This window comes from Heterocephalus glaber, unplaced genomic scaffold (genome assembly GCF_053883595.1).
Source record: "Heterocephalus glaber isolate CG9 unplaced genomic scaffold, H.glaber_assembly_v1.0 deba00000594, whole genome shotgun sequence".
Classification (NCBI taxonomy): domain Eukaryota; kingdom Metazoa; phylum Chordata; class Mammalia; order Rodentia; family Bathyergidae; genus Heterocephalus; species Heterocephalus glaber.
This window is the reverse complement of record NW_028258151.1, coordinates 15222962-15243006: the sequence shown is the minus strand read 5'-3', so window position 1 is coordinate 15243006 and position 20045 is coordinate 15222962. Positions and strand designations below refer to the sequence as shown.

General features: G+C 46.2%; 2 long non-coding RNA genes across 3 annotated transcripts; one reads left to right on the top strand and one right to left on the bottom strand.

The window, feature by feature from the left end:
• Nucleotides 1-25: 25 nt before the first annotated feature.
• Nucleotides 26-16105, bottom strand: LOC147829510 (uncharacterized). 2 transcript variants are annotated; one of them, XR_015448922.1, is made up of 3 exons: nucleotides 15209-15963; nucleotides 10110-10185; nucleotides 26-8122 (listed from the first exon to the last, which is right to left on the bottom strand). It is a non-coding gene; the product is annotated as an uncharacterized LOC147829510 (long non-coding RNA). The 2 variants fall into 2 exon arrangements; XR_015448921.1 differs by lacking the exon at nucleotides 10110-10185 and having other exon boundaries at nucleotides 15209-16105.
• Nucleotides 5709-11260, top strand: LOC110350669 (uncharacterized). The gene is made up of 3 exons (XR_002397393.2): nucleotides 5709-5836; nucleotides 8373-8450; nucleotides 10639-11260. It is a non-coding gene; the product is annotated as an uncharacterized LOC110350669 (long non-coding RNA).
• Nucleotides 16106-20045: the final 3940 nt, after the last annotated feature.

The following is a 20045-nucleotide window of genomic DNA, read 5'->3' as shown; positions in this document are numbered from 1 at the left end:
CGTTTAAAGATCTGCCTCCAGTGAGGTGCAGTATCCCATCTCATGTAAGGCCACTGGCACAAGGCCTAGTTACTTTAAAAAAAAAAAAAAAAGATGGATGGGAAAATTTCTCACAATCCTGAAATGCCCCAAGGATGGGGTCAGGAAAAAGTGCCATGTCTGATTAACCTCCACAACTCATAATTAAGCACTTATCCCTAACATGCAAAATTGCAGATACAAGTTAAACTTATCTGTTAACAGCTGCCTGCTGTTTTCTGCTCCCAGAAGAAATGAAGCAACTCTTCTGATAACGAAGAGAAACCTGTCTGAGGCAAACGAAAGATTGGCACACAGGACAGCCTCCTTTCAATCCACTCGATCCCACTCAATTATTTCAGCTTCTTTCACTCCAGGATTAACGCAGTATATATCATCATTTGTTTCATTTCACTTTATTCTGCTTTTGTAAAAGCAGGGTTTGAGGTAGACATTTGATCTTCTTTGTTCCTTATTTTTGTGGGTATAGCTTGATAAACCATTAACTTTAAAATGGTAGATTCCATAACTTTAAATTGGTAGCTTTCTTTCGTTTAAATATTTTTGCATATGTGGCCAATGTTTTCATCTGTAGTAAGATCTCAGGGTTATGCTTATTCCCCAATGGAGGCATGACATAATCTTTTCTGCCTTTACTTATCATTCACCAAGGAGCTGTTCCCTCTGCATCTAGGTCATCATCATACTGCCAAGGCTGGTTATGACTCAGAAGATGTTATCTGAAAAAAGTCTACAGAAAAAAAAAGGTTTCCCCCTCCCTCATCAACAAAAGCCCACCCTCTAAGAGACATTTAAAACTGAACTATCGTAATTCTGTTACAAATACACAAATTTAAAATACAATGCACAAAATTTTAAAGCATACCTTTACATCATGTACTGCCAGTCACACAAAGGAAAATTTTTCCTAAGCTAGGAAAAAAATTTGCTTCCACACAACTGAAAATGGAATCTTACTTGATAATATAAAAGCTACCATCAGAAGAAATCCCTTCAGGGTCATTAAGCCACTTCCTTTGCTCTGAAGTTCCTACAGTAGTATTAAGTTATATTAAACCACCTGAAAAAAATTCCAAAAGAGAACCACACACTACCATCTGTATCCAAAATGTAGGTTTTAAAAATTTTCCCAAGACCGCCAACTATTCAGTATCATTTCAGGAGGCCAGACCAACCCCAGTCCAACAATTTCCTTCCCCAAGCCTCATGTATATAAATGTATACATACTTTGGGGGGAAGACAACCTTGTTAATTGTTTATCTTCCTTGCCCAAATTAATGCACTGGTACCCCCAGCGCTATCTCCCCAGCTGCCCAACTCAGACTAGAAGAAACAAAGAACTAGGATTGGGAGTTACTTGCCAACTTGAATGTTGAGATTTCCTTAGTTTTTCCATCCTAAGTATTTTAACTTCTCTGGAATGAATTATCTGAAATCATAAACTAAACAATTACCTAACCCCCCCATCCCAACCACAACAAGCTGCCAACTAATTGCCAAAAATTGCCCCTCCCCTTTTGGTACTGTAAACCGTTATTTGAAAACTTAACTTCAACATTTGGCCTAGCCAAGCTCTTCTGAAGTTCTCCTGAGTTGACTGAGTATGAACCAAAGCTGTACTGTGCTGTACTTTTCAGCTTCAACTGGGAAAACTCTTCCAAGGATAAAAGCAGCTCCAATCCCTGCAGATGTTCGTGCCAACAGCATAGCGGTACTCGCCTTCTCTAACTCAGTCTGTCAATAGCACTATAGTATCTGTGGAAAATCTTAAAAAAAACACATTTCCTCCCCCCGCCCCCTCTTCCCTGTTAAAACCATCCCCAAATACAGTTCAGGCGTTAAAGTGCTTTAAAAAGTCTGATTAAGGGGTTTAAAAAAGAGTAAAACTACCAGCCATTTCTCCAATGGACAGCTCCTCCAGACTGAAAGTGAGCGCTACTGGTGCTCTAGTCTCTAGAAACTGTAAACCTGCGGTTTTCTGATTATCCTGATACTGGATTTTCTTTTCTGTTACCTTGAGTCATTTGCCTTTAGGATTCTAGACAGACCTAAGGGGAAAAGAACTCAAAATACATTTTGTCCCATCCCCACCACAGAAAAAAATTTCCCCCGTTACAACACCCAGACTCCATGTTTACAGAACTATTAATTCAGGGCGAGGAAAAAAAACAAGTCACAAAACTGAAACTTTATTTAACTCCAACTAAACACGACTCCTTACAGATTTACTTCAAAATTTGTCTGCTGGCTCTATAAAATTAAAATTTTCCTTCAAATAGGTTTTTAAAAAACTTGCCATCTACCATTCCTCCGTGCCTTGGCAGTCTGCCCTCAAATGCTTCAGACAAGATGCATGACAGAACTTTAAGCCTGAAAAAGAAAAACCTACAACACCCGGAAATCGGCCTACACCCATGTAAAACACTTTACAAAGGACACAACTCCCCCAAAACCATTAGGAAAGTAAAAAGTTACCATACACAAGTTACAGGAAAGGACCACACAGCCGACCGGGTTTTTACCACACCACTCGCTTGCTCTCCCTGCAGCTCTGCACACAGGCATGCTGGTCTAGGAAGCCGCTATCTATCCACAGCGCCTGCTCGCCGCCTCCGAGGTAGATGACAAGCCAAGCTGCTAGCTTCACAAAACCGCACTCGCTTCGCCTTCGACTCCTCTCCTAGCTTCACCACCAAAACATTAGGGGGCACCTTCACCAAATCGCACTGCTTCCCGGACTCCTTCCTATCTTCACCACGAACTGCTGGCTCCTCCGTCCTAGCTTCACCAACACTGGTTCCTGGAATCCTGTCTGCTGCTCCTGTCTTCCTAGATTCACTGAATCCACTTCTGTGTAGCACCTGGGTTAGCTGCCATTTATTACTAGTCCTCAGGGTTTTAAGGATTAGCACAAAGTCCAATGCAAAGTTTAATTCTTGATCTCGAATTCAAAGTCCTTTAAATTTTTCAGTGAACTAAGCTACTGGATTTAAAGCCTTTAATTCTTTCAACTCTTTCAAAAGCATTCTGCCTCAGGTTTTGAATTACTTCAGTCCTTCTATAGCTCCTTTCTCATGTAGACTTAACTGGATCTATCATCTTCAAATAATCTTCACAACTGGCTCTAGTCTAAACATCCTCACTTTTGGCATTTGAAACTTATGCACCACCATTAAGTTAAAAATAAGCTTTTTAAAAAACTACCAATTAATTGTATTTTATCTCATATTTCTGGCTTCAATTTATCTTTTCTCGTCCAGTTGTTTTAGGTCATTGCATTTTCTATCTGAAATACCTTTCCTTGACCAAAATTTCATCTTGTTTCTATCTTCTACTTTTCTTCTAGGTTTGTATTATTTTGCCCTTTTGTTGCTCCAATACCTTTCCTTCACAGTATTTTCATCTTCTAAGTTTCTTCTGCCTATGTTGTAGCTTAAATTAACACTTCTTCCAAAGGCATACGTTTATCTTCTAGTTTTCCTATCTTCTCTAGGTCTTCACCTTCAACTTGTCCTCGAGTTTTTCAAATTTCTAATCTTTCTTCAAATTTAACCTACCATTCCCAACTGATACTTATTTTCGATATTTATAAAATACTCCACCACGAAATCTTTCCTGCGTCATGGTCCTCTAGCCACCTTCCATTTAAACTTCCTTAAACCACCGCCTTCGAATTTTAATTACCTACAACTTTACTTTTAAAAAACGTTTTGGCCGGGGATTTAGCTCAGTGGTTTCGCTGCCTGCTGCGCAAGCTCAAGGACCTGAGTTCGATCCCCGGTACCAAAAAAAGAAAAAGAAAAACGATAAAAACGTTTAGATTGCTTAGTCATGTTTAACAATCTACACGGCTACCTTTCACTAAAGGCTAAATCAAAAGGCTTCAAAGGTTTAATATAGAGGCTTAACCTTTTTTTTTAATCCAAGCACAAGCTTCACCTCAATCATCACGTTCATGTTTTCTCAAACTACTTTGTCTTCCTATTTATTTTTAAAAGCCATTAAAGCCACTTTAAAAACTTAATTTTAAGTGCTATGTCTTCGTTAAGCTAATAACTACTTAAATTCTCTAATTACAGCAATCTTTTTAAGTAAAAACTTATCTGCGTTTCCTCAAGCTCTGCCTCATAAGCCTCCTCGGCGCTCGCTGCCTGAAAGCCTGCCGCAGGGGCTGAGAGAGCCGTATTTATGCATGAATGACGGCGTACATCGCTAGAATTAAATAACCCTCCGCCGCCTTTGTGAGGAAGAAAAATAGTTCCCCGGAAGAGGTAAAAATAGATTCGAAATTATACAATTCTCTAGATTGTTCTGAACAGTTTATGGTATTTGAATACAAAGTAATACCCAGAAATACCCCGGACTCACTAACAAGTGAGTATAAACTGAAACAACAATCAAGGGATGGAAACCATATTTAAATAGGTTACCAAACCGTTTACAACTCGGAGCCAATATTGGGCATTTTAAAAATAGCTCTTGAAGTACCTTTTGTGTTTTCGTGAAGTACACTAGGTACTAGTTGCCGTTATTTGAAGGAAGACTAAGATGTGTTTGTTGTCTTTAATTTCTCATTTCGTAACCGGGCGTCTGCCTCGCAGATATCCGCTGCAGACAGTCGACAATAAAATTGTGGGTTTCTCCCCACCGCCCTCGACCCTGATATTCGCCCGAGATTACGCCACACACATTATTTTATTCTAGAAACCGGGTCAGCACACGAGGCGATCTGCTTGGGAGGTCACTGAGTGCGAACACCCACTTCTGAACTGGCCTCACGAACGCCCTCGGGGCCTCTGGAATCGGGGGCGGCTCGGCCATTTTACACGTTTTATGTTCTCAGTCACTCAATACTAGCTTGACCCCACAGCTCTCTGTTTCTTGCAAACATGAACGATCGGAAGGGTCCAGCCCCTCACTTAAAGTGAGCAAAAGCCAAACCACCACGGAAACCCAAGTTGAAGTACCCTAAAAGTGTCACGAAAAACATCTGCCTTGGCCTCCAGGGACACAGCGACCTTGGGCAGCCAGGCCGCGAAGGCCTCAAGACCTAAACTATTGCTGACGCGACTGCTTCTCTAGGGACTTACAGATCCTGTGTCACCTCTGGTTTCTCCCTGACCTTAACTCTTTTTACATCACAGTTGGGGGCAAAAGAAAAGCTTTTCCGTGAATCTCAAGGCAATTTCTTTCCACACGGTTTGAATACTTTATCTTTTAAACAACTCCCCCCAGAATTACATCCAGGGGATCAAGGAGACACTGATTTGCCAGTAGCGGGGGGGGGGACGGCCGCGCAGGGAGCAGTAAATAGCGTGAGGCTGAAGCGCCGCACCAAGCGGCTTCCAGAACTCTCGGCCGCGGACCTGGGAACCGGGGAAGGGGAAGCACGGCGACAGCGGCGGCCATTTCCGGGAGAACTCAGAGGCGCGGGCCGCGGGCACAATGGGTGGAGGAGGGGCGCGGCTCCAAAAGGCGCGCCGCGCAGGGATACGCAAGTCGTGAGCCGTCTCCTCCCTGTGTGGAGTGCCGGCTCGCGGGCGGACGCCACCGGCTCTAACCGGATTCAGCCGGTCTTGGCTGCCTTCCTGGAGCGGAGGCATTTGCCGCAGCGCCTCAGTGCGCAGGCGCACCCCGCCCCCAACGCCTGTCCTGTTCGAGATAGTGGCGTGGGGGCTGGGTGACAATCGGGAGGTGGCTGAGGGGCTGCAGAGTTGCCCTCTTCTGCCAAGCCACAGTTCTTGGGGCTTCGTCTTTCTTCCGCGGAGATTCTGCTTTCAAGTCTTTTCAGCCTAGGTTTTCCTTCTCTCCTGTTGTTTTACTGTCTCAGTCACTCATTAGTTAAAGATTAACATGAGCCCCTCGTAATGCTACATGCTGTGTCTCTGGGGAAGCACACAGTGGGTGTTTCTGTGTTACTGGCTCTTAGAATTCTCTCCCTATGGGAGTCTCAAGCTGACCTAGCAGCTACTTCATATTTTGTTTTTTGTTTTTGCAGTCCTGCGGATTGAACCCAGAGCTTTTACATTGAGCTGCATTCTCTGCCCTTTTCATTTTCTGAGACAGGGTCTTGCTAAATTGCCCAGGTTGGGCTCTAATTGAACTTCCTCCTGCCTCAGCCTACAAGAGTGCTGGCAGGCCTGGGCTACCAGGCCCAGCTGCCTGTTTGGTTTTTGTTTTTGTGTTTGTTTTTAAAAACACAAAGCTGTAGGGCTGGGGATTTAGCTCAGTGGTTCCGCCGCCTGCCTCGCAAGCGCAAGGACCCAAGTTCAATTCCCGGTACCAAAAAACAAATAAAACACAAAGCTGTGAAGCATAATGAAATTCCCCAAGCCACACAGAGGTCTGAAGCCTGGGGCCAAGGGCCAGGTGTAGACACCCACCCTCTTCCCCTACCTCATCCCAGAGTTTTAGTCTAGAATTTGTAAACTGGCCTGTTTTTAGGCAGTATTGTCCAAGAGAGAAAAATGACACTGAAGGTTAGGATAGCCACTAAATAATGACATAGAATTGTATATGAAGTTTATCCTCTTTTTTTTGGTACTAGGGATCAAACTCAGGACCTTGTGCTTTTGAGGCAGGCCCAGCACCACTGAGCTAAATACCCAGCCTTTTTTTTTTCCTATCCTCTCATTTTTAAAACACCTTTGGCTCCTGTCAATGACAGTGGTTTTTCTGGGCATGGTGGCACACGCCTGTAGTCCCAGCACTTGGGAAGCTGAGGCAGGAGGATTGCTGAGAGTTCAAGGCCAGCCTGGGCAACATATGTGAACTCATGGCCAGCCTGAACTACATAGCAAGACCCTGTCTCAATAATAAAAAAAAAAAATACAGTCATTGTGAAGGGCTGGGGACTCTTACCAAGTCCGTACTGGTTCCCCTGTTGACCCCATCCTTCACCTCCCATCCTCCAATAAAATGAGGCCAGTTTAAGCAGCTCTTCTCCCCTGACCCTGACAAAGCTGTTATTTTCTCTTCCTTCGTTTTTGAAAAGTCCTTCAGAGTGGAATATTACTGAGTTGCCAGTGATTCCCTTCAGATAGTCGTGATGTTTGCTCTGGAGCTGGAAATTTTTTAGTAGAATTTTACCTCTGGGAGGAGAAAAACTGAGTCGGGTTACCTCAATTTACAAATGGGGACTTGGGGCTGAGATTTAGTTCAGTGGTTCTGCCGGCTTCCTCGAAAGTGCAAGGTCCTGAGTTCAATCGCCCGGTACCAAAACAAAAACAAAAATAAATGGGGACTTGGGAGGCTGGGGAGTCACAGTGAATTAGCAGAATGTGTTCTAGAGTCCCTTGCTTCTCCCTTTTGCTGCTGGCTTCCTCCCCCAGGCCTGACTGCCTCCTGAGCTGCAGTTTTTCAAGCACTGAGGGAGGCTGTAAGGTAGTGGTGGGGAACCTGTGACACTCATGCCCAGTGGGCTGTTTGTTATTTTTGAAAGCTCTAAAAGTTTCCCCATCATTGCCTTAGGGACTGCTCTGGAGCCCAAGTAGTGAACTTTACAAATCCCAGAGGGCCCAGTGGCCTTGGTGACACACACCTGTGATCCCAACACTGGCAAGGCTGAGGCAGGAGGATTGCTGTGAGTTGGAGGCCAGCGTAGGCTATGTAGTGAGTTCAAAACCAGCCTGAACTATGTAGCAAGTAGCAAGAATCTGTCTCAAAACAAAACAACCAAAACTATATATATGATAATTTAATATTATAATAATTTAAATAAAAAGAATCACAAAGTGCACAAAATAATTGTCAGTTTTTCTCCAGTCATCAGTAAGTGAAAAATACATTTTTAGAGAACAGTATGGATACTAACCCCTGCTTGTACTGTTTAGGCCCAAATTTTACTGCCTTTATCTACTGTTTGCTTCACAAAACAGACTTAGGCTGTGTCCAGAATATTCTGATCCCAGCCTTCTCTTCATCTGCATCCAGCCCATGAGGTGCAGGTTGAGCCACAGGCTGGAAATGACTCCAGTGAGTCTCTTCTTGTCTGGATTTCTTTAAACAAGGCCAGCCTGGCCTGGGGAAGTGGCTCAGCGGTACAACACTTGCTTAGCACATGTGAGGCCCTGGGTTCCATCCCTAGCAAAACAGAAATAAAAGTTTAAAAGGCTAAAATTACCATGTGTTAGGGCCAGGGATTTAGCTCAGTGGTTCCACCGCCTGTCTCGAAAGGGAAGGACCCGAGTTCGATCCCCAGTACCAAAAATAAAAATAAAATAAAATAAAATTACCATGTGCTTTGGGTAGGAGATTTACTGATTATGTGTAGGTTTGATTATGTGGTCTTCCTTCTTTCAATTTATTTTATTTTATTTTTCTTTTGAGGCAGTATCTTACTATGTAGGTCAGGATGGCCTGGAACTCCACATCCTCCTGCCTCAGCCTCCTGGGAGTCCTGGGATTGCAGGTATGCACCACAATGCCCCGCTTTTCTCAACTCTTAGAACTAAGGATCCTTTAGGTCACAGGAATTTTTTCTTTGGTTAGCATCCATGTTCCATTTAACCTCAGAATGTCTGATTACAGCTGCTTGCTCTATTGGTCCTTTAATATCCTTCTTATTCCCTTCTGTCAAACCTAGTCTTCATTTGGCCTGGGGACACTCATTTAAGAGGAAGTCCATTTAGCCAGTCACATCATGCACCCTCAAAACAGCGCAGACTCAAAACAGGAGGCCCTCGCTTCCTGTTCCAGCAATCACTCCCTTGACAAACACCCGAGTGACCTTGGGTGGAACCTAATAACTTCTCGGGTCATTACTTAATGTGTAAAAAAGAGGATGAGATGAAAGAGGCTGGGATAGACGATGGTAATTTTATAAAATGACAGTAAACAAAGGGGTGGGAAGAGAACAGAGAATGTGGAAGATTTTCAGTTTCCTGGCTGTGGCTTCAGGGTATGGCACAGAGAAGCACTGAACCAGCAAAACTTTGGACCAGGCCTCTGTGCAAGTCCCTGACAGAACATGCCAGGGCTGTGCAGCCCACGGCCCTGCAGTCGCCCCAGGGCCCAGAGGCCATCTGGGTGAGTCAAGGGAATCCTGCCAGGCCTCCATGATTCCAGCCCATCCTGTGATTTTTCTCTAAAAGAAAAGGGAGTTAAAGAAAACAACTTTCTTGTTTCCCAGAGCAGAATTTGCAGTTCCCAGCCCCCTCCCTGGCTGCCCACCTTCTCAGAGCTGATTTCAGGAAGGACACAGGCCTGTGAAGCTTCTGTGTAGACTCAGACTCCTCCCACTGCAAGAAAAACCCTCAGAGATGACGTGAGGCTGCTCAGGACTTTGGCAAGCAGTAGAGAGGGCATTTTTTTTCCTAGGGGATTTTGGATGCTAAAAGTGTATCTTGGAGAAAGTGTAAAATCAATCACTGGGACCCATCAGGCACACCCACCACCATGCAGATTGCTAAGGCCAAGTCCAGCAACACCAGGCACAGAGGCTGGAAGCAGCTGTGTCCTTGCTCTTCTCCAAAATGAGGTGGGGACAAGGCAGCCCCAGCCTCTCTCTCACAGGCATTGAAGTCACCAGGACAGAAGAGAAGGGCAACAGATTCTCCACTTGGTTCACTAAGGAACCATCTTCTCCTCTGCAGTTCTTGAAAGGGTTCCATGAAGGCTAGAATGCTCTTTTGGGGAGGAGGGGGAGCAAAGGATTCCTCCTCTGAAAAGGGCCATTCCCCCCCCCCCCCCCGCCAGCCCTCACCACCCCATCTGAGTCCCAGCTTCTGGTCCCCTTCTGCAGTTTGTTAGCTGCACGTCTTTGGCCCTAGTCCCCAAAGCCTACTGTGGATCTTTCCAGAAGGGCTGGCTGAGGGAGCCCAGCTGTAGCATTGAGGGATGTGGGAGAATGATGAGCAATGAGGAGTAGAACAGTGTTTTCCAGAAGGGCTGCTTTGGCCCATCATTCCACAGATGAAAAACTTCACAAGGGCCTAGCACTGTGGGACACACCAGTGAGCCCAGCCCTGGGGAGGCTAAGACAGGAGGATTGCAAGTTTAAGGCTAGCTTGGACAATTTAGCAAGAACTCATCTCAATGTTAAAAACAAACTAGGCAGGGAGGTACACACCTGTGATCTCAGCACTTGGGAGGCTGAGGCAGAAGAATTGCAAACTCAAGTCCATCCTGGGCAATTTAGCAAGACTCTGTCTCAAAATAAGAAGGGGGGGCAGGGTGTATAGCTCAGTGGGAGAGCAACCCTGGGTTCAATCCCTAGTACCACACACACACACACACACACACACACACACACACACACACAGAGCAAGGCTGCTTTGTCTCCATCCCCATGTTTCTAGTTTTTCTTTCTTTTTTGTGGTACTGGGATTGAACCCAGGGCCTTCACATTTGAACTACATACTCAGGCCTTTTATTTTTTATTTGAGACAGAATCTCACTAAGTTGCTGAATTGCCCAGGCTAGGCACCAATTCCAAATCCTCCTGTCTCAGTCTCCCAAGTGCTGGGATTACAGGGATGTGCCACCATTGTTTCTAGTTCCTATGTTCCTTCCCCAGGTGCCCTGTCTGTCTGTTCTCTCTCCTCAAGCAGCTGCACGTGGCTGGAGACTTGCTAACTGACCTGCTTTCTTCCCGCTAGGCTGAACCGCCACTGGCTTCCTGTGGTCCCCCTACTGCGCACTATGAGGCTGCATAAGCAAGTTTGTCCTGTGCCCGGCTCCATTCCTGTACAGGTGTTGAACACTGTGGTAGCTCTTCCATCCCTTATAACAATGAGGGGCAGGTCCTGCTGTTACTTCTTCAGACAGACAAGGAAACTGAGACAGAGGCTGAGGCTGAGAGGCATTAATGCCTGGCACACATTAGGGGCTCAGGAAATGTCTAGAGAAATGACTAAATAAGTACACTGGACTTGTATTTCTTCTGTTATTTAAACACATACAGAGCCAGGTGTAGTGGGGCTCACCCATAAGACCAGCACTGTGAAAAAAAATAAAAACAGACCAGCACTGTGGCAGCTGGGGCAGTAGGATTACAAGTTTGAGTCCAGAATGGACTATATAGTGAGACTGTCTCAAAAAAAAAAAAAAAAAAAAGAGCAAAGTAAAAATCAGGAGGCTGAGGAAAGAGGATTGCCTCGAGTTCGAGGCCAGCCTGAGCCACATAGTGAGTTCAACATAACAAGCCCCTGTCTCAAAAAACAAAAATAGAGCCTGGTGTGATGGCACCCAACTGTGATCTCAGGACTAAGGAGGCTGAGGCAGGAGGATTGTAATGAGTTTGAGCCCAGCCTGGGCTACACAGTGAGTTCGAGGCCAGCCTGAACTACATAGCAAGACCCTGTCACAAAAAAACAAACAAATAAATAAAACCACAGTGGGCACATGGTTGCATGTGTGTGTGGTCCCACCTACTCTGTGGAGGCTCGATCAGGAAGATCACAGCAGTCCAAGAGTTTGAGACCAGCCTGGCAATGTAGCAAGACTCTGTCTCAAAAAAAATTTTTTTTAAATTACAAATCAGGGGCCGGCTATTTAGCTCAGTGTTTTCGTTGCCTGCTTTGCAAGCGCAAGGACCCAAGTTTGAACCCTGGTACCAAAAAAGCCCCCCAAAACAAATAAATTACAAATCAGTAAAAAACACACACATACAACCAAAAAAATGAAAAGCACAAGGGTGGTAGATGCCCAGGTCATGCAGTGTGCCTAGTAATGCCACATGGGAGGGGACTATAAGAGGACAATGGTTCCCTGTCCTGAAGTGCCCAGCCCAGAGACACTTGTGAAAAGTAAGTTCAGTTGAGTACATCCCCATGCAGGTTTTCAGCAGTTTGCTCAGTTGCCAGGTGTTGGAGGGTGTGGTGAGGAAGAACACAGAATTTAGAGACAATTTATGTGCTTGCCTGGGAACAGCACAGATGGAGAGTGACAGAGACATGGCTGCCATCAGACTGGGATGAAATGACACTGAGCTGTACCTCATAGGATTCTGGGAACTGTGTACCTCTCCAAAGAACCTCTGGGCAGACTATGACCCACAGAGTTTGGGCGGGTCCTCATATGACTCCAGGTGCCCTCTTACCCCCAAAAGTGGAGAGACAGAGCCTGACTTAGTCCTGGCTGCCATTCTTCCAGGGTGAGTCACTGTGGAGGCTGAGTCCTAGGCCGGGAGGCTGAGTGATCCTTCTAGAACAGCCTGAAAGACCAGTGAGTCTTCTGGGTGGGTCACATGCACATTCTCATACTTCAAAGGTGTTCGGTCACTGCCTGAGGCTCCTGGTGAATGTTTGGGTTGGCCCAGCATGTCCAGCATGATGCTTATTAAACATTGTATGCCTTCTGCATACACACGTGCACACTCACACATAGGCAAGTTCCTCCTTCCTCTGTGCAGCCGTGGCCCACATGCCACAGAAGCAAGTCTGTGGGAGCCGGTGGCACATTCCTATACCAGCACTCAGGAGGCTGAAGCAGCAGGGTCACCTCAAGGGCTACAGAGTGCGTTCAAGGCCAGCCTGAACTACACAGCAAGACACTGTCTCAAAAAAACAACAAAAAAAGGCCGGGTATTTAGCTCAGTGGCACCACGCCTGCCTGGCAAGTGTCCTGAGTTGGATCCCTGGTACCAAAAACAAAACAAAACAAAAAACATAGATCCCAGGTACCAAAAAAAACCTTATGGAATTAATATGAGAAAAGGAAAAAATGGAAACAAAGTCTTTGTAAATGGGGGGGGGGTTGAAGGGAGGGCAAGGGAATGGGAAAAAAATAACAACCAAGATAGATTATGTAAAGGTACATATTTCCAATGATGGATATCATTATATTGTATACCTAAAATGTACCATAAAATTAATTTTTTTGGGGGGGTACCGGGGATCGAACTCGGGTCCTTGCACTTGCGCAGCAGGCAATGAAACCACTGAGCTAAATCCCCAGCCCCCATAAAATTAATTTTAAAAACCCAACAAAAACAAAAAAGCAACCGAATATGTAAGGTGGCCGAGCTGGGAGATGCGGAGGGGAGGGTACTTGGGTTCATTGTCACAGTCCAGGTCAGAGGGTGTGGAGGTCTAGACTAGGGGATGATGGCTCCCCTACAGGCTCTCTTCTTTCTGTCCTTCAGCACCTGGCCCCTGCTGGACTCATGTTCTTTTACTCTCCCTGACCAACTTCAGGGAATGGTCTACCCAGTGCCACAGGTGGCACAGTCATTCGCGTCACCTGCCCTGCACCTCTCCTTAGAAAGGATCTGTGAGCCGCCTCTCCAGCTGTCCCTTAACATCACCCACACTCATTCTCTGCCCCAGCATGGCCTGTGTTTTCAGGATGCTTATGTGTTTGTTAACAGGGTTCCTTCAGTCCCCTGAGGGCCAAAAGGGAGCCTCTCATTTGCAGGGAGAGGACAGGTGCCCCTCTGGGGCCTCCACGCAGTGACAGGGAAGTGGATTGTGCCAGTGAGGCAGAAGGACAGCCCCATTGTCACCTGTGGCCATGGCAGGGACACCATAGGCATGTCACTGGGCCTGTTGGTACCCAACTCTATCGCCCTGGGCCCTGTGACAGGAACTCATTCCAGCCCAGCACTCCCAGCGACTGCTGCTGCTCGGAGAGCTCCTGGGAGATGGGGCTGCTCCTGTGTCTTCCCAACCTCTTTCCCCAAAGAAGCCACTTCTACTTGGAAGTTTCTAGACATAGATATAAAATACTCTCCCCAAGAAATCAGAGCACACAGATCAGTTCTGGCTGCTTGAGTGGTTGTAGTGAGAACTGTTCTCTGAACCCTCGCCAAAGTGACTCCATCTTTTGATGCCTAAACTCCGGGTGCTGAGGCTGTGCCAGACTGCAGCACGAGGCCACCCACCACTGGGGCAAGACAGTGTTTGCTGAGACCATCAGAGTTCCCACTAAGGATGGGATGGGAGGGGAGCAGCCATAACTTCTCCCAAAGAGACCTCTTGCTTTTGACCCCGCTTTTGCTATTTTAATTAGAACTGTGTAAAACCAGCAGTTTAGCAAAGTGGGTGTTGGTGACCTTGGGTGCTGCAGCCCACAAGTCATCCACTGTTTTGTAAGTGACCCCTAATACACTCATCTACTTGTCAAGCTGGACTTTTCGGAGTCATTCTTTGGACTGTTGGTCCCCCTCAGTTCGGAAGCGGATGTTTCTTTTGCATCTCTCCAGGAAAATCATGCATCAGCATCACACTCACAGCATTTAGGTGCCCCCAGCCTCAGTCCATCCCCACCCACTGTGTTGTGCTGTGCTCTGGGAAGGCCACCCATGCCTCAGGCACACTGAGTTCTGGAGGACGCTGTCATCCTCCCCCTCTGCCGGCCTCTCCATCCTGCAGCCTACACAGGCTGGGGAGAAGGTGGAGCTGAGAACTGAGCACTGGGAAAGAAGCTGGGTGGAAATTTCCGTGACTATTCTGCATAGGCAGACTTCAGCTGAGGCCCAGGTGTCAACAATGACCCCAGATGGGGAGATAGCCTAGGATGAAAAATGTCACCCTTCCTCACTCGCCCCCATCTTCACTCTCTGCCCAGCCCTGAAGCAGGGCCATGTGCCCCTCCCCCAGTTAAACCTCCACTCCTGCTCCCTGCTGGGGCCCTAGTTACCCTGGAGCTCCAGCCAGGTGCCTCTCTCCCAAAACACTGCCATTCTCCCTGACAATGGGAGCCCCCAGCCTCCCAATGTTAGGGACCAAGCTGGGACCCCATCCCCCCTCCTGGAAGCTTTCCCCCAGTCAGGCCATCCAGCCACTTCACCCCTGATGGTGCCTTTCAGTTGATGACTCATCCGTTGTTATCTTGAGCTATGCCACATGGTTTTTATTGTGTTTTGTCATTGCCACTTAATAACCTTGAAAACAGAGTCCATGTCTTCTTATAGTCCTGCCTCAGGACACAGCCCTACTTGAGTTTATGTGTCATCCACAAGTCTGTTGGGCGTGGCCTAGGCCCCACCGGGGACTCAAAGTCACTGTAGGTTCTAGGCAGTGGTCCCTGGTGGATTCTCCCAGCCCAGGCTAGCAGGAACCAGACAGGAGTGCTTGTAGCTTTGCCCTCTCCACTGCCTTCAGCCAGATTCCCAGTGTGGCCAGCTCTATGGGCTAAATGTTCAACCGGATCCATCAGCCCTCAGCTCGGCCTGGCTACTAGGGTGTCCTGGAGCTGCTAGGGGCTTCCTCCCATTCTTCCACTCACCCAGTGTGTCGCGGCTCATCCCATCATGGGCACGACAGAGGCCTGCATGGCAAGGTGGTCCCAGCCTGCTTCTCCTTACTGCATGTACTCAGGGAACTTGGCAATTCCTTTATCCTAAAGCAGTTTATTCCTCAGTGAAATGGGAATGAGCTGTGAGGTGGTCAGGAGCAGAGTACAGAGCCTGGCTCAAAGTGACACACCCTGTAGGAGGTGCTGTCCCTTCCGTGTCTCGGGCCACCTCCCCTCCCTCTTCCAGTACTAAGCAGAAGGCAGTAGGTAACAGCAGTCTGCTATGAAATTAGAGTAACCATGGACAACCAAGAGATGCCTGCACCCCTCTTAGATCCCCAGAGCTGACGAGAGCCAGGTACATATCTAAAAGGGGTTAAATCTTGGTAGTGACGTCCTGTCCTGTTCTTCTTGGAGCAAGAAGAGACAGAGAAAGTTAAAAAAAAAAAAGAAAAATCAGGCAAGTGCTGGGTGGAATTTTCCAAAGCTCATAAACGGACCAGTTAGAGTTGCTAAGGGAGGTCACCAAGGAAACGGTCACATGTGCCTGCCTTCTGGTAATTCAGTCTAGCTCCAAACGATGACACAAGCTCCAAGCCTCTTCATTGGCTGTCATCTTCCTCTCGCCACTGAGCTCTGCTAGGAGATTGGCTTCCAGCAGTTGCTGTGCTGGAGTTAAGACTTCGCTCTTCCCCACCCTGCTGAAACCTGCTGAAAGCTGCTGTTTTTAGCCAAGAAGAGGCTGCCAAAGATGTTGCCATAGTAATTGCTTTCCCCTCCCAACCTCCTTGGAAGTTGGTAGCTGACTTCTCTGTAGCTTAGTACTTTTCCACAGGCCGAAGAGGGTATCGGGCGTTTAGTGTTTTGCAGAGATCTAACCTTCTGAAGGTGAACTCTCATTTTTCACAGTAGTCAAGCAATTGCAGAGCCTGGCCCATTAGCTTTAGTTTCCAACCCACTCATGGGGGATTTGGTGTCTTTCTGCCAGATCGGATATTCCTCCAGAATTCACTATCATCCAGGCTGGAGGGAGGGTCTGTTGGACCAAGTTTGCAACTTTGTAAACTATAAAGCTCTGTGCACTTGGTGTACTTGTCTTTACTTGACCAATATTAACCCAAGGAAGAATGGCCCTATGAAGTGGAGGGTGGGGACAGATGACTCAATCCACAAAACCCAGAACCCCAGGACCACCAGGAAGCTCCTTTGGAGTCTGATTTCTGTCCTACTACTGACTGCCTCTGGCACCATCAGCAGTTCCTAAAGCCCCCAGGGACTCACTTTCTCCTGCTCAAAAGGATCTTTCTAGATTTCCCAGGAGCCTGTCCCAGTGCTGACATTACATTATCCTAAATTAGTAGATTTAATCCTCCCCTTAACTGTACCAGGGATTGAACCAGGGCCTCGTACATGTTTGACAAACATTCTAGAAATGAGCTATAACTCTAGCACTTTTTGTAAATTTTATTTTGAGATATATCTTGCTATGTAGTCCAGGCTGGCCTTGAGTTTGTGACCCTCTATTTCTTGGGGGGAGGGGTTTGAGACAGGGTCTCACTATGTAGTTCAGGCTGGCCTTGAACTTACTATATGTCCAGGGTGGCCTCGAACTCATGGTGATCCTCCTGCCTCAGCCTCCCGAGTGCAGGTGTGTACCACCACTCCTACCTTTTTTTTTTTCTTTCTTTTTTTCTTTCAGCATTGGATTTGGAACTCGGTGTATTAGGCATGCTGGCAAGTACTTTACCACTGAATTACACCCCAGCCCATGATCCTAAGTTAAATTCCTGCCCACTTTCCATAATAAATCCATGGAACTCAACATTCCTATAGGAGTCAAAACTACAGGCCAGCACCATATATTTAGTGTTTCCCATGTAGTGAGCTATGTGCATCTATTAGCTCAATCTGTGTAGCAAGCTTGGAAGAAGCTATCTTTGCAGCCCTACTCATTTTTCAGATGAGAAACAGAGGCTCGGAGAAGTAAACTTGCCCAAGTTTGCACAGCCAGTGAGTGGCAAGGTCAAAATACATACTTTTTTTTCTTTTCTTTTTTTCCTAATTGAAACTGGCTATCCCTATGTTTCCCAGGCTGGCCTTGAATTTGCAATCTGCCTGGCTCAGCCTCCAGAGGCTGGGATTACAGGCATGTGACACCATACCCAGCTATATCTAATTTTTTAAATGTTTTATTATGAGGTCTGGGGAGTATAACTCAGTGGTAGAGCACTTGCCTAGGGTGCATAAGGCCCCTGGGTTCCATCCCCAGTACCACACACACACACAAAAGTTATATTATGGAAAATTTCAAACATAGAAAAAAGTAATAGGCTGGGGATTTAGCTCAGTGGTTCCGGCGCCTGCCTCGCAAGTGCAAGGTGTCGAGTTTGATCCCCAGTACCAAAAAAAAAAATGTAATAAATATAGTCTAATGAACCCCTGTGTCACTCACTACCCTGCTTCAACCTTTACTATCCTCTGGCCACTTTTGTTTCATGTACACTTCTAGTTCCAGCTATCACAGCTTTCTATGATAGCCCATGCTGTGTTTCCCAGACGCAGCATGTACTTTTATTTTTGCTCTTACTTTTTAAAAAAATTTATTCAGCCCAAGCTCTCTCTGAAGAGCCAGTTTCTCTCCCACTCTTCACTTTTACTTTTTTTAATAAACTTTTCCACTGCTAGGAAATATAATAAAATACAACTTCCAGGGCCAGGGATTTAGCTCAATGGTTCCGTCGCCTGCCTCGCAAGCACAAGGACCCAAGTTCGATCCCCGGTACCAAAAAAAAAAAAAAATACAACTTCCAGTTCCCTGAAGGGTATTTGAATGTGCTACCCCATAATACGCCATGTTGGTATAGGATTATTTTAAAATTTAAGGTAGAGGGCTGGGAATTTAGCTCAGTGGTTTCGCCGCCTGCTGCACAAGCGCAAGGACCCGAGTTTGATCGCCGGTACCAAAGAAAAAAAAGGATATAGCAATACCCTACCTAAACAAGCAAACAAAACTACCTTCAGCTTTTTTTTTGTTTTGTTTTTTTCAAACTTAGGTCCTTGTGCTTGTGCAGCAGGCGGCGAAACCACTGAGCTAAATCCCCGGCCCTTGCTATGTCCTGTAAGCTGGTCTTGAATACACTATGTTGCCCACACTGGCCTCAAACCCCAAGATGATCCTCCTGTCTCAGCCTCCCGAGTGCTTGGATTATAGGTATTTTAGAATCAGAAAGAAGCCATTCTAGAGCTTCTCTCATCTGACCAAAAGCAAAAACTCCTGAAAAATAAGGACTACCATAAATCCCTTCTGCCAGGGAAGATCATTTTGTTTTGCTTTTGGGGGTGGGGTCCTGAGGATTGAAGCCAGGACATTACCTATGCTAAACTCACTCTCTACCATTGAACCACACCCCAGCTCTCTCTCCTGCAGAATTTTATTGACCATTGAACAACACAGAAAGTACTTCGTTAAGAGATCTGGGGTTGGGCCAGGGATTTAGCTCAGTGGTTTCGCCGCCTGCTGCGCAAGCCCAAGGACCCGAGTTCGATCCCCTGTACCAAAAAAAAAGAGAGAAAGAGATCTGGGGTTAGTAGCAAGGCATGATGGCACACAATTGTAATCCTAACACTGGGGAGGTTGAAACAGGAGGATCATTGTGAGTTTGAGTCCAGCCTGGACTTTGAGTTCAAGGCTAACCTGAACAATATGGCAAGACCCTGTCTCAAAAAACAAAACAAAAACAAACAAAATTAGTCCTCAAATATATATTGTAGCTGTGATTTTTTGGGGGTTTTTTGGTACCAGGGATCAAACTTGGGTCCTTGCGCTTGCGCAGCAGGCGGCTAAATCCCCGGCCTGTTTTTTATTTTTATTTGTTTATTTATTTTGAGACAAGATCTCACTATGTAGTTTAGGCTGACCTCAAACTCACTACATAGCCTAGGCTAGCCTCAAACTCTTGGTGATCCTCCTGCTCCAGCCTCCTGAGTGCTAGAATTACAGGTGTGAGCCATCATTCCCAGCTATTTGTTTTTTAGCGAGATTCTCACCATGTATTCCAGGCTGGCCTTAAACTTGTGATCCTCCTGTCCAGCCTCCATAGGTAGCACCACACCAGGGACTTTGTCTTAATTCTTTTTAGAGTTGGTTATTTCCATAAAGCTATAAACAGAACACTGACAAGCACATACACACACACACTCACACGTGACCCATGAAAGAAGAGATTGAACACTATGCATAGTAAGGCAAGCACTACTGAACCACATTCCCAGGCCTTTTTATTTTTAATTAATTTATTTATTTTTTTGGTACACGGGATTGAACTCGGGTCCTTGCACTTGCGCAGCAGGCAGCAAAAACACTGAGCTAAATCCCCCGCCCTCTTAAATTCTTTTTTAATTTTTGAGACAGGGTCTTGTTATGTGGTTCAGGCCTTGAACTTACTGTGTAGACCAGGCTGACCTCAAACTCATGGCGATTCTCCTGCCTCTGCCTCGAGTGCTGAGATTACAGCCATGTGCCACTACACCAAGCCTGCTAAGACTCTTGCTGAAGATTCTGAGTTGCTTGTGCTTGGAATTTTCCACATTCTGGATTTTGCCTTTCATATCCCTGCAATAATGTCTGTTCCCTTTGGACTTCCTGTAAATACGTAATTAAATCTGGAGCCTTGATTCAATTCCAATCCCCCACTTTAAAAAAAAAATTTTATAAACCTAGCATGGTGGTGCCTGCCTATAATCCCAGCACTGGAGGCTGAGGATCAAGATTTTGAGGTCAGCCTGGGTCACACAGTGAGACCCTTCCTCCAACACCTCCCTCCCCTAA